Source organism: Prionailurus bengalensis, chromosome B1 (assembly GCF_016509475.1).
Source record: "Prionailurus bengalensis isolate Pbe53 chromosome B1, Fcat_Pben_1.1_paternal_pri, whole genome shotgun sequence".
NCBI classification, from domain to species: Eukaryota; Metazoa; Chordata; class Mammalia; order Carnivora; family Felidae; genus Prionailurus; species Prionailurus bengalensis.
In genome coordinates, this window is record NC_057344.1 from 29,767,826 (window position 1) to 29,783,044 (window position 15,219).

A 15,219-nucleotide genomic window follows, 5' to 3' on the forward strand; every position below is an offset into this window, starting at 1 on the left:
GTTAGAAAACCCAGCTGTGTATGATCCTCAATACTTTACACAAAGGTAGTCCAAACACTTAAAAGGCTTATAGAAATGGAAGCGATCTGACTAGTGGGCAGATAGCTCTAGGATCTCAGTTGCATGAAATTTTTTCTTCTTTTCTTTTCTCTTCTTTTCTTTTCTCTTCTTTTCTTTTCTTTTCTTTTCTTTTCTTTTCTTTTCTTTTCTTTTCTTTTCTTTTCTTTTCTTTTTTTTTTCTTGGTGGGATGGAAAGTAACTCAAAGGGAAAGGAGAAATCTAAGTACATTAGCCCTAGGCCTTGGGTAGTAAGGAGTGCTTAGATCTAGGTAGCCTCAAGATAGTGGCGGCAAAAGCTACCTGAGCAGTCAGGCATGAAAGTAAGGCAGTGGGTCAAGATGGATTAGCAAGGAAAGAGACCTTGGTAAGTAATTTCCATAGATCTAAGCAGGGGCCTTTCTTAAAGGCTTCATATACAATCAGACATAGTAAGACCAAAGCCTGACAGAAGACACTAAAGGAGAAAATGGCCAGCCACTAATTTGATTGAAGAGAATGCCAAGAGCACCTGAGTACCATCTTTAAGACACTTGATTAAAATAAGGCCTTACACCGTCCCAGAAAAGATCACAGTGAGGAAAATGTTGGAGAACAACAGAATTGTTTGTACAGCAGGCATTGGGGCCACCACCTGGAGGCACAGCTTTCAGTTTAAATTCTTTCCAGTGCTGTGAACAAGACTGGGTCTAATCTCTGGGTTCTTCGAAATCCGTTTGAAAACACTGGCCAGAAGAGAGGGACTTCCCTCCCTTTTGTTGGTTTTCTCTAGTACTACTAGGAATTTTCCAATTTTTCCACAAATGGTTAAGAAAAAATAAAAAGGAAATAAAATAAGAGAGGAAAAAATAGGTTTGTATGTCAAATATAAGATAACTCTGGTTTAGGTTTCCAGGAGCTGACACTGATGAAATCTTACCGGCTGTCAGGAGCGCTGGGTTGAGAAGGGTTCAGCAGCTGAGAATGCCATAATTGATTTGGCAAATGTCTTCTCCACTGAAGAAAGGGGAGTGGTGACAAATTGGCTTCATGTTAGCCCCTCTACTTTTTTCCTGAAGAGCCAATATGAATTAAGTATCACTTTATTATGCAATTATTATTAGAATATAAGCTCCTCAAGAGCAGAAACTCTGTCTGACTTGTTCCATGGCATCTAGAACAGGGCATGAAATATGGTAGGTGGTCAGCAAGGAGTTGCCTGACTTCTTGCCCTTATTTAATAGATCCTGTCTCTGAAGTGGCAGGTATATTGTATTGTACCAGTGGAAGTGGTTTTCTCGGTCTGCTAAACCCAGAAAGGATCAGCATTCTATTTTTTTCTATCTGTAAAGCAACATCAAATTGGGCACTGTTTCTTTTTCTTTTCTTTCCTTTCCCCTTCCTTCCTTCCTTCCTTCCTTCCTTCCTTCCTTCCTTCCTTCCTTCCTTGGATATGCCTCTTCTGCAGCCAGCTGGCATAAATGTGGCAATTGACACAATGAGAGAGCCTTTTATGCCAACCGGGGAAGCGATATTACCCATGATAGGCCTATGCTGTGACTGTGTCTTTCCCATCAGTACAGTAGAGGGGTGACCTCCATTCCTCTTTCACTCTCCCCATATTTGAGTCTTCTCTCCCCACTCTTCCTTTCTCAACCATGTTATTGCCTCCTCACTCACATCACCAGTGAGTCTGTTGAAGCCTTCTATAATTCCCGTGTAGGAAGGATTTCCCATGTTGTCTATTTACCCCATGTGGCATTCCTTCCATCTGTTTACTTTTGATTTGTTTTTTCTGTAACTCGGCTTTTCTACAAAGCATGAAAGTGCTGTTGAGCTTCTTCTTAAAGCTATGATATTTCTTATTATGTTGTAGGATAGCCTCAGGAAACATTAAATTCTAAGAATTTAATACCAGTATTATATTGGGATCATTTTTAAAGCAGTGAAAGCCTTTCTATTCCTGTTGTTTCATTTTTCAGAGGAATTCGGAGCTCTTTATTGAAGTAAGGCATTTCATAACCACGTCACGATACTTTGAGGAAGAAGTCAACTGGTTGAGCATCAGCCATTCCTGGAATGTTTGATGCTAGTCATCTCAACAGGGCTCTGTCTGATGTACATTCCACCTGAGCACATTTTACCAACTATTGCCTTTCCTGTTTTCTGCTATGATTGGTTCTAGACAGGAAGGATAGACGCTCATTTTATAAGATACAAAAATCCCTAACCACTACGTGTGCTTTTCCTCATATACCTATGAATCCATTCTGATTTTTTTTTCTCTCTCTCCTTTGCTACCAAGGAAAGCCTAGTTTTCTTTCTTCTGTCTTAAGATCCTTGTTTAAAAAAAAATTTTTTTTACATTTATTTATTTTTGAGAGAGACAGAGGGTGAACAGGGGAGGGGCAGAGAGAGAAGGAGGCACAGAATCCAAAGCAGGCTCCAGACTCTGAGCTGTCAGCACAAAGCCCGATGTGGCGCTTGAATCCATGAACTGTGAGATCATGACCTGAGCCAAAGATGGACGCTCAGCTGACTGAGCCACCCAGGCACCCGATTAAGATCCTCATTTTAGAAAAAGTCAGTAAAGCAGCCAAAAACACCCTCTCAAGAATTGGGATGTCTCTCTTATTTCTGACAGTTTTTAAGGTGTGTGTGTGTGTGTGTGTGTGTGTGTGTGTCTGAGGCAGGTGGTGGGGATGGTGTGTTTGACGAGGATCAATCAGGCAAAGCACTCCTAGCATTATTCATATTTTCTTTTTTGTAAAACTGAGGCAGGGGTAGATGAACTGGTATTGTCTATACCTAGTGAGTCTCTGATGCACTGATTTGTTTACCCTAATTGAACATACATAAAATAACTGACAAATAAATACAAATACATGACAAATACATAATAAAGCATACATAAAATAATTGACAAACAGATAAAGGCGATTTCATTTTGGGGCTAATAATGGTATGCTATGAATGGCTGCCAAGCGTATCTTTTAAACTTCCATTGTATTACTGCCCTGGCTATAAAAAAAAAAAAAAAAGAAAAAGAAAAAAAGATGCTTTGACATATTTGCTGGTGAAAAAATTCGTTCATCCTCCACAAGTGTTCTGGAAACATCAACTTCTCAATAAATTCAGATATAGCAATTGACCATTTTCAGGATATGATGGAAAAAGGCTAAAAGCCAGTTTTGCCAAAAGCTAGTTACTCAAATGTTTCCAAGTCTCATTCTCCACTCCATTTCCACACACCCTGTAGACATAGCTACCCTCTCCTTATCTGGGCTACACTTAAATTGTTAATAATGCCGATTTACCTGGCTGTCTTGTCAAAGTTAAGGGCAAGTGAGAGGAGGAGTTGTGTGAGTAGCCTTGACAAGGTGATGATGCCTAGGGAAAGTTCTCAGTCCCTACAGTAGGTAGCAGTATTGGGCTAGAGTGTGGGACATGAGCTTCTAGCAGCAATTCAGCTTCAATTTCTTTGCTCTGCTTCAGACCACTCACCTGACTTGCTACTTCCCACTGCTTTGAGGGCTCCTGACCTGTAGATCTGCTGTCCTGCCTGGCCACTCCATGTGAATGATGGATGCAGTTGTCTACCCATTGCTTTTCCTAAATGCAGGGAACCCAGATGTGGACCACATGAAAACTTAGGGAACATTCCAGGCTGTAGCATCCTCTTGAGCCTTAGTCTAATATTAATACCAAACAACATGAAGACGGCTTAGGAAATCTTTAGACTAGTCGTGTATATGTTTTTCCCTTATCTCTAAATTCCCCTGGCATTGTAAGCTCAATTTTCATTTCCTTTATGTCTGCCACCCTACACTCATCCTCCGCTTCTGACTTAGCTCTGTGTCTGTCGGATTGTTAATGAATCCTCTGTATTCTCAACAGTTCATTGCATTTGAAACATAGGTCTCCTTTATGGACACTGGTTCCATGCAGCGCACTTTCCTTTCTCCCAGCACACATACACACACATGCGTGACTGGCGGATGAAGGTGGCCAGTAACGGGTGATTAGCCTGGCAGTTTCCTCCTTTGCCACTAGAATGTTCAGGATATTTGCCAGACTATGCCCATGTTCACCCCCAAATTGTTCTCTTTGATGGATCTTACCATTGCACTCCATACAATTTATCCCTCCTCATAACTCACATTTAGGGCCCTAGAAAGGCCCTTAAAGGACACCCATAAGTGGATTAGGTCCTTAGTCTTACCTGACTCCTTGAAATGCTTTTGTGTGGTTTCCTCATTTGCTTGGAATGACCCATTTAACAACCTAACTTTACAATTCCTTGATCTCAGCTCTTCCAGAGACATTTGTCTCCCTATGTCCACAGGAATCTACTTTTTCAGGTACGTCTGTTCTCTCCCAACAAGAGTCTCTCACATCCCGTCTTTCCTCTCAAGCATACCTGTTCTTTGACCCCTTTTGTACTCCCCAATCTTGAGTCTTTTATTCTCTACCGGGTTTCAAGCCCCTTTAGGCTTCCTTTTCAGGACCTCCTGGTCACTGTCTTGAATTTCTCGTTCACTAGCTGACTTGATCTTTCAACTCATTCTCTTTACAGACCTACCCCCTAATCCTAGGTCACTTCTTTTGTTGACCTTTGCTACTCCTAGAACCAGTCAGAACTGATGTAATGAAGGACAGCACCGGAATAAATTATTTATGCTGATAGTGTGCACCCAACATCTCATCCTGGTATGGTTTGACAGGTCCTGGAAGTCCATGCTGACCATATAGCTTATGCTGTGCCTCAGAGCCCAAACTAGCAGCACTGAAAGTGACGGAGTCCCTAATTGGGAGAGGGAGATGGATTAAGCTATTGTAAAAGTTTCTGTTGACATGTGCACATACATAATAGATAATTTTATAGGAATGAGAAAATGTGATTATATCTTATGTACAAATTGGTGCGGAGAAATTTAGCATAGTTTCTAGTTTTCCTTTCGGTTTAGTTTCCACTTTTCTTCTCATTGCCTATACATCAAAATCATCCTCAAATTATAAACATATACCCAGAAAAACTGTCAATAACCTAGATAGAATATGTCTGGGTTTTTTCTTCCAAAGCTCATATACTGAAATATATATACAAATTCATATATATATATATACACACACATTCATATATTCATATACACACATATACATACATATATACACATACATGCATACTATAGATACATAGGATTTTTGGTACTCCTTTTACAAGGTGAGATCATAATATACACATTTTGTGTTCTTTTCTCATTACATCTTATCTGGCAGAAATCACTCCAAATCAATTAGACCAGTCATTTTTTTACACTGCATTATTAACTTTGTTACCTTATATAAACTACCAAACATTTATTGAGTACCTATCATGTGCATACAAAAGCCTGAAATTTCTTCAGATTTTAGAATCGAAAAGGGAATTTATGGCGCCCGGGTGGCTCAGTCGGTTAAGCGTCCGACTTCAACTCAGGTCATGATCTCGCGGTCCGTGAATTAGAGCCCTGCGTTGGGCTCTGGGCTGATAGCCTGCTTCCAATTCTGTGTCTCCCTCTCTCTCTGCCCTTCCCCTGTTCATGCTCTGTCTCTCTCTGTCTCAAAAATAAATAAACGTTAAAAAAATTTAAAAACTCATAGTTCAGGGGCACCTGGGCAGCTCAGTCAGTTGAGCGCCTGATTCGGCTCAGGTCATGATCTCGCAGTCTGTGAGTTCAAGCCCCGCGTTGGGCTCTGTGCTGACATTTCAAAGCCTGGAGCCTCCTTCAGATTCTGTGTCTCCTTCTCTCTCTGCCCCCACCCCTCCGCTCTCTGTCTCTGTCTTTCTGTCTCTGTCTCTGTCTCTCTCAAAAATAAATAAACATTAAAAAGAAAAAAGAAAACAACTCATAGTTCAGCCATCCTACAGAACATATGAGAAAACTAAGGCTCCGTAAACATCCATGATTTGTTCAATGTCTTGTGGGCAACTAGTGCTCAGATCAGAACCTAGCTCTAGTACCTCCCAAGAACAGTGCTATCTGAATCATACTATACAGAATCCCATAAATTTGTATTAGAAGCCATTCTGACAATACTTACAACTTAATGTGATTGTTTGGTACAGCAGAGGATATGTTTTCAGGCCTGAGGTAGGGAGGAAATAGGGGAGAGCAAGAATTTGGGAAAATTCCTATTCGTGTATTGGTGGCTGTGTGGATAGACCAAACTGTTTTTATTGACCCAAACTAATCAACCAGTGGAGACTTAAGAGTGCCAGCATTTGAAGGGGCATCAATAAAAGAAATTTGTGTTGAAGAACTATATAAGATGTCTTGTGAAAGGAATTCACTCCCCATCTTAAGAGAGCTCTTTTCACAGAGGAAGCCTTAGGTAGACTGTGGTTGTAGATCCTCCCTGGGCTTTAAAGCACATCTGGAAAGGCTCAGCTTTCAAATTAGAACTCCTTTCACAGTGCTGGAAAAATTTGTCTTGAGTGTTAGAAAACTGTTTCCCAAGATGATAAAACCTGTGGCAAAATATGAGAACTTTCATGTGTAGAGGAAAAAACCCCACACTTTTACATCACATTTCTTAATGGGGCATATATGGATCTATTAATAAAGAGTTATCCTCTGCCAGATTTTTCTGCCCTTGGTGAATTTCCATTGTCCCCAAAGTACCCTGCGTACCAGTCCATTCAGTCATCAAATAATTTAGGGGCATGCCAACATTATGCTAGGTACTGAATAAAGGGAGAGTACAGTTGCCCGAGCCTCCCATATCCAAGTGGGAAATGTACTACTGAATATCCTGCGTGCCTGTCCCTGCAGAGAATTCAGTGTGGACTTTATGACCTTCACTGACAAAATAGCGAGAAATGAACAAATGTTCCTTCAAGGCAGCTAATTCCTTGGTTATTATGAAGCTGATTGGATCTTTTGTATGCATTCCAAAGACTCCAAAAAGAGTCCTTGAAGGTGTAATTCTACCAGAAGAGGTTTGCTGCAGACCCCTTGAGACACTCTACAGCAGGGGCCCTCCAGCTGTACGGGATGTGCTTTCACATTGTAGGGCACCTGACAGTTGAGTAGAAAATTGCTTTTGGTACTGGGTTTTCTGTGATCATTCAGAAACAGTACTAGGTTCCAGGCTGCATTGTCTGTATCATCTTTTTCTTGAAGTGCTCTGCATCTTTATGCATCTAATTCTAATAGGATTTGTTTTTCATACATACCATGTCTCAGATTTTCTACTAGGTAGTACACATTTTTCTGATGCAGGCGCCTTGCCAATCATATTATCATCCTCACTTCAGAAAGGAGGTTAAGAGAGTTGAGGTAGTTCCCACAATGTCACAGAACTGGAAGAGGCAGAGCAGGAATGAATCTCAGATCTCTGTGTCTTGAAAGTCTGGATTGAGATCCCTGGGTATCCAATACCCCTCTCAACCCCCCAACTCTGGATCAAAAGAGAATCAGGAGGCAGAGACTAAGTTGAGGCATGAGCATATTCTGACGGGCCAGTGGTAAACGTAGAGCCTAATTTTCTAAAGCTGAATATTAAATGTTTACAGCATGTACTTGATGTTAGCATGAATTTATTTCCCAGAGTTGGGATTTTCAGTGATTGCCATTCCCACACCGGTACTGTGAGGAACAGTGGGAAAGGAGAACAGGTTGACTTTTCAGAGAATGAGACAGTTTTTTTTTTAAAAAGAAGGCAGAAAGAGGAACTATATAATTCCCAGTCCTGACAGAAAATATCTCTAGGGTAATTACAGCTGATCCAATGTTTGTTTCTCTGGGTAATCAGATAATCCAGCTTTCAGTGAGTGTGTCTTTCTCTTTGTCTCTTTAGTTAACTATTTCTAAGTATAGGTGGACTGTACGAGATAAAGTAGCCTAAATTCACACCAGATGACAAAATGTCTCTCATGAGACTGTATGCCATAATATAAATATCGTTAGTTACACTTAAACTTAGCCATTCTGTGGCTTTTATATTTGTTTAATATTCATTTTGCACAAAGTCTCCTCTGCGATAGATTCCTGGATGATTCGTATTAGAATGTCAGTATTTATTCATTAAAGGAGAGCAACCTCAAGAAGACTAAGTGACCCTTGAGAGCTTTCCCGTTGACTCTGTGACAGAGCTAGGAATTCAGTGGCTATGAGGTGACACACTGAATGTGATGTTTGTCATAATTTCTCATGTGTTATATCAATACACTCATTAGCTGAGGATGTCAGCATTAGCTGAGTAGGTATCCTGATCAATGTTTGCCCATTCTCTGGATAATTACCACTGTTTGGTAAAAGAGGAGGAGTTTTGAGTTGACCTCCCTGGTAACAAAATCAAGCATTTGGTTAAAGCTAACCTGGCACAGTTAATGCCTGAGTAATTCCTCAGCCCCTTACTCTCTACCCTTAATCCAACCTGGGTCTCCTTTCATCTTTGTAGGTTTCTTAGCTATTTTGTATTAGCAAGATATCATGATGAACTAATTCCATATATTAACCATGTGCTCTGACAAGAGTTGAGTGACTAAGAGGCCCAAGAACAGGCCCTCAATAGCATTATCCTCTCTTGACAGGCCATATGTGGGTGTTACTGGGAGACTAAATGAGCTTATTATATATTTTAGAAAGAAATATCAAAGAATTTAAAAATTCTCCAGTCCATCCAGCAGCAAACCTTTTGTTTTCCAACTTTAATTGTATTATAATGGTAAAAAAAATGCTAATTGTTACTCCATATCAACTGTTTTTACGTGGTGGGATTGGGGGAATCAGTGGGTGAGGATCTGGCATGGGAGTATCTGTGTTTGCCTGCGTGTGTGTGCGCGTTACTTGTGGCTGTTAATTATCTCAGAAAGGCAAATGTTCAAGTGAAGAGAAACAGACAACGGTTCACAGTGATTATGAAGCTGTGTTTGTACCACTGCCAACTCTTAGGGAAAATTTCATATCTGTTGGTAGAGAAAAAATACTGGAAACCTACAAATGAAATCCTGAAAACTGTAAAGATGTATATCTCTTGGTAATTCAAACTAGGGACAAATATTATTTATGAAGATGAAATGTTTGTGTTTCTATGCTACAGTATTTAGTAGTAATAATTATTCACATACAGTGTTTATGTTAATCCTGACCATGCTAATTCAGAGTATGCGCTTTTATTTACCTTTGTTTTGTGAAGCCAGTTCATTAGGCAAATGATCAACGTAATTCGCTTACTGTCATTCAGAGAAATAGCAATTTTCAAACATTTTAGATGCATCTGTATACAGTGTTATTTTAATTTTATATAAAATATTCTTCTTTGCTTGGATGTTACCATATTAACTTCACACCCAATGTGTTTATACTGAAATCTTCACTTTCTAGGATAAACCATTGTCTCCCGCTGACTCTCTTGGTTTTGTCGACAAAACTATTCCCCTCATCTTGGAACCTCAAAGTCTTCCTTAAGGACTCTTCTTCCTTAAAGACTCCTCTCATGTTGTGCATATTTATTCTTTTGGAATAAATTCAGGAAATTCTATCTTGCTAGTACATTTTGCAATTATCTTTTTAGCTTTATTTCTAGCACCTCCATTGCAGACCTCTCCTAATCCATTGAACTTATTTTACATCTCTCTGCCTACCATTTTTCTTCCTCCAATCCATCCTACACATCAAAGTTCCTCCACTTTTTGGTATCTGCAAACCACATAATAGACATCCAGGATATAGGCAGACCAATTACAGGTAAAGTTTTAAAATACTGTCATAATTTTTAAACAATAGTAAATAGTTTAAAAGTGATGATAATAGCTGTTTTGAATAATTAATTCATCATAATAATTCAGCAGTGGGAATGAAAAAAAGGAACAATTATATTAATGAGAGGGGGGAGAGTATCTTTACCCCAAAATGAGGATACAGATAACCAGCTGTAACAGATTGCATATAGAGTCTATTTCTTCATTTATTCTTTATTTCTGCTGAATTAGAAAGATCTTACTTAAAAGTCATTGTGGGAACAAGAAGGAAGGAGAGAAAATGACATCCACAGATTACAGTACCTATAGCCAAGCTGCAGCCCAGCAGGGCCAGTACTTATGCTACCCAGCCCACTCAAGAATATGCACAGACCATACAGGCATATGGGCAGCAAAATTGTGGAACCTATGGACAGCCCACTGATGTCAGCTCTACCCAGCCTCAGACGACTGTGACCTATGGGCAGATTATCTGTGCAACTTCTTATGGGCAGCCTACCGTTGGTTATACTACTCCAAGATTTGATCTTGGAAGCATCAGTGGAGGTGGGCGGGAAGGAGTCTGTGGTGGAATGGGTGCTAGAGAGCAAGGTGGCTTCAGTAAGCCTGGTGGACTCATGGACAAAGGACCAGATCTTGATCTAGGCCCAATTGTAGATCCAGATAAAGACTCTGACAGCATTGCAATTTATATGCAAGGCTTAAACGACAGCGTGACCCTAGGTGATCTGGCAGACTTCTTAAACAGTGTAGAGTTGTTAAGATGAAGAAGATAATCAGACAACCCATGATCCCTATCTTCTTAGACAAGGAAACAGGGAAGCCCAAAGGCAGTGCTGCAGTGCCCTACGAAGACCTGCCAACTATCAAGGCTGCCTTGGAGTGGTTTGTTGGGAAAAAGGTTTAAGGGAGCAAACTTGAGGTTCCTCTTGCTCTGAGGAAGCTTCTGGTGAATAGCATGCGGGGTGGTATGACTCCCTGTAAGGGTAGATGGATGCCACCGCCACTCCCTGGAGGTCCAGAAGGCCCCAGAGGTTGCATAGACCATGGAGGAGACAGAGATGGATTCCTCAGAAGAGGGTCCCAAGATTCCCAAGGGAATCCATCTGGAGGAGGACACATCCACCACCAAGCTAGACCCTGGCAGTGCCCCAATCTGGGGTGTGAAAACCAGAACTTCACCCAGAGAACAGAATACAATCAGTGTAAGGCCTCAAAGCCCAAAGGCTTCCTTCCACCATCCTTTCCACCCCTGGGTATTGACCTTGGCAGGGGTGGCCCCAGTGGCATGTGGGGAAGAAGAGGTGTCCACATGGACCACCGTGGTCCTGGTGGAATGTTCAGAGGTGGCCCTGGTGAAGACAGACGTGGCTTTCATTGTGGTTGGGGCATGGACTGAGGTGGCTTTGGTGGAGGAAAATTAGGTGGCCCTAGTGACCCCCTGGACCTTTGATAGAACAGATGGGAGGCAGAAGAAGTGGATATGGAGGATGTGGAAAAATGGATAAAGGCAAGCACTGTTGAGCATGCAGAGATTGGCCCTAATAGACACAGAGACCCCCATGAAGCTGCATTGAATGCCAGAATTTTTTTTTTTTATTTTAAAATTTATTCTGAGGGAGAGCATGTGAGCATGAGTGAGGTAGGGGCTGAGAGAGAAGGAGTAAATCCTCACCAGGCTGGGCACTGTCAACACAAGCCCAATGCAGGGCGCGATCTCATGAACTGCAAGATCTTGCAAGATCACTGCAAGATCATGACCTGAGCCTAAATCAAGCGTCAGATGCTTAACTGACTGAGCCCTCCAGGTGCCCCTACCAGATTTAGTTTTAAACCAGAAAATGTTTTAAATTTATAAATCCATGTTCACAGTGTTGACCACAACATTATGATTATTCCTTGTCTGCACTTGAGTATTTTTCAGCATTTGTGAAGAAACCTTAGAACAAGTTAAATGTCAAAAAAAAAAAAAAAGTCATTGTGAAGAGCAGCAAATATTTGGTGGTCTTTTGACTGGTTCTGGTTTGTCTAATCGTACAAGGATTCAGAAATTAGGGAGAGGGTTTTTGCTGAGGGACATCCAGTGCCTTATCAGGAACTGTTTAGGCTGAGGGCATGCTCTTCTGAAAAGTGGCTGGTATGTTGAATTCATCAACACAGAAGATAACCGGCCAGTGGATTTCTAATGAATTTTTGATTGGATTTGTTTGTAATAATTATTTCTTCATATTCATTTTTGGCATTCAGATGTGTTAAATATGGTCCATAACAGCACTGATTTCTTTCTTCAATAAGTTTGGAATATCTTTAAATAGTAAGATAGAAACTCTGGTCAACTAATCTATATCAAAATTCAGTCTTTTTAGAAACTTTTCCCCTCTCTTCCCAAATGTTTAAACTTAAATGCTGTCTATGAAATGATAGATTCAGGATCCTCCAGATATTGAATATACAACTGAGATATTCCACTGGAAATTAAAGAAATCTTTTTGCTGGATTTTTTTCTTCACTTACTGTTTCATTTAACGACCTTTACTCTTGACAGCCAGAGTTCTTGAGTATGAAGAAACAGAATCTTCTGTTCTCAACCCATTTTCTTGCACAGCATGCTAGAAATTCTTGCCTACAATCTGATGATATTCATAGTTTTTTTTATTTCTTTCAAGCTTTAAGTTCAGGAGGCACACTTACCTTGACAACTGTGAACAAAGCAGCATTGGTTTGCCCCTAGGTACAGTTTCGGTCATTCATGTGAGGATATCTTTCTTTGTTGTGCATATTGATTGCACTCAGTCAATAACAATCCCAATGCACCCTTCATGTACACCAAGACTTACAAAATTATTAGCAAATAAGAAATCTCTTCCCCTCTGGCATTCGTTTTTAGTGATAAATAATTGTCAATCATTTCTCCTTGTACACATATGATCTACTTTACACTGTGGATGTCTCTGATTTCGTACAAGTCTGAAGAGAAGTATCTACTGATAAAAGCCTAACAGCAAATAGTAAATGTTCTTTCACATTGTACACCACTGACATTATCCATCTTCTAACAGTTTCATAAATAATTTCACAGTTAGTTTATTCTGCTTTTCTCCATAAGGTGACTGTCACAACTTATTTGCAACTTTGAGTGATACCTTACTGGTTTTGGTTTCTTCTCTGCCTTGAGTGGGGGAACTCGTCAATATTTTACCTAGCAGCTTTTGTTTTGACTTGTTTCGGAAAAACTTGATAGATATACCTGAATTCTGCCTTGAAAATGACAAGAAAGCTTCAGTGGCTTCATACCACTATTTGACAACCTTTTGCAACAGACAACTCACTGAGGACCAGCAATGAAAAATGGTCAGTCCACGAAGTGCAGTCTTGAGATGTTCATCATTCTACATCCTGTCTGCAGGTTTCCTTTTGCACTGCTCATGAAATTTACGCATTTGTAGAGAACTTTGTTCTGCACAGATTCACTATGTACTTTCTCTATAAAAACTTCTTCACTACGTTGGCGAGTTTAGGTCATAGTATATCGTTTATAATGCTGTTTTCATATTTCACTACTTTAATGAGTCCAAATAATTAATTTTGAACCACTAGTTCATTTTGCGTATTGACACGATTAAATGCAATAAAGCAGTTATAAGAAAAAAGACATAGTCATCAGATGTAGACACTCATAAGCAAATTATGTGAGTCATCGGAGATGAATTGCACTTTGTTTGCCAAAGGTTACCTAAGACCACCAATCTTACATATTCCATGTATGTGAGATATTTTAAAAGTAAGTGCTATGAAGAATCATGATATATTTTTATGAGAATCATAACTCATATAACTCAGTGTTAGACTATTGGCAACAACTAGTTGTTCACAAGTCCCACATAGAAAAATGATGCCTTATCCCTTGGCTCATATTATTTTATCAAATTACCATCCTTAAACCCCAAAAACCAACAACACAAAAAGACCTTTCAGTGGCTCTGATAGCCTATGTGATAAAATCAGAACTCCTTAGCCTGACACTCTCAAGGTCCCCCTAACGGGGGGCTCCCTCTCCTCTGCCCAGATTTCTGTTTTATCCCTGCAGATTCACCCAGGATGTCTGCTAAAACCCCCTTAACTTTTTGATTGTTAAAGAAGGTTCAGAATCTCTCTGAATGCCAGAACTTGTCTGCACAAATGGACCAGAAATCTCGGCTTTTATCTTTACAGTTCAGTTCAAGTTCTCACATGTGAATGGAAGTGGGGATAATGGAGGCGAGGCAAGTTTAAACCACATTTTCAAATCATGTCTCCAGTATTTGTTTTGTGAACCATTCTTTCAAACCAGTTTTTACTCATTGCTTCTCCAAGTATGCCATTTGCTTTCTTTTTATTTATTTATTTTTAATTTTTTTAATGTTTATGTGTGTTTGAGGGAGAACAAGACAGTGCATGAGCGGGGGAGGGGCAGAGAGAGATGGAGACAGAATCTGAAGTAGGCTCCAGGCTCTGAGTTGTCAGCACAGAGCCAACGTGGGGCTCAAACTCACCAGCCATGGGATCATGACCTCAGCTGGAATCGGACACCCCACTGACTGAGCCACCCAGATGCCTCTGCCATTTGTTTTCTTATTGCAACTTATATTTATATCATTCTAATCATCACAAAAGCTTTGTCTTGTCTCCTATTGATTTTCTCACCTCCTAAGATAAAATCTTATTTATCTACCTTGTCTGAATTGTCTTTTTCTCTCTATAATTTCTGTTGAAATTACTTTCATTATAATTTTTTAGTCAGTACGTTGCTTTGAGTCAGTGGGTTGCTCTGAAAAATATGCTTAAATTGTATATAAGCCTTCAATTTGAATGGCTGTACCTTGCCCCAAACTAGATTACAAGTGCCCCGAGAGCAACTTTGCCTTACATGTCTATACATCTATTCCAGGGTTTGGGTACAGTGCGATTCACAAATACTGTATTTGAGTTAACCTGCTTCCCAAGATTGTATCACACATATAAACTAGATGTAAGAATTTAAGAAAAACATACCTCTTCAATAAAGCGTTCTAAAACTTTTCATTCAATCTTTGTAGCTTCCTCATCACCTGGTTTTATCAGCAGTATTTAAATTTATGTGTTTACTTAACAAATGCTAATATAGCATACCCAGTGTCAGTCTTCTATGCACTTCACTAATGTTATCTCATTTAATTTTCAAGACACCAGCCTGCAGTAGATCCCCTACTGTTATCCCTATTTTACATAGTAGGAAGCTGATTTACTGAAAAGTAGCTTGCCTATGGTCACAGTATAAATCAATAGTTAAGATTCAAACCTACATCCTTAACTACTGTGCTCTAGGAATTTAAGCGAGAGCTTTCTCTAAAAAATGGGCTTCTGGCTTTGTTTATGATATTCCTATAGGATGGATCACTTAAAGAAAATAACCTGGG

The 15,219-nt window shown here is 39.9% G+C and overlaps 1 protein-coding gene and 1 pseudogene across 1 annotated transcript in view; both read left to right on the forward strand.

Annotated features, from left to right (window-relative positions):
- Positions 1-15,219, forward strand: part of NRG1 (neuregulin 1) — a 1,121,130-nt gene that overhangs the window by 365,095 nt on the left and 740,816 nt on the right.
- LOC122471887 lies at positions 8,227-11,402 on the forward strand (annotated as a pseudogene).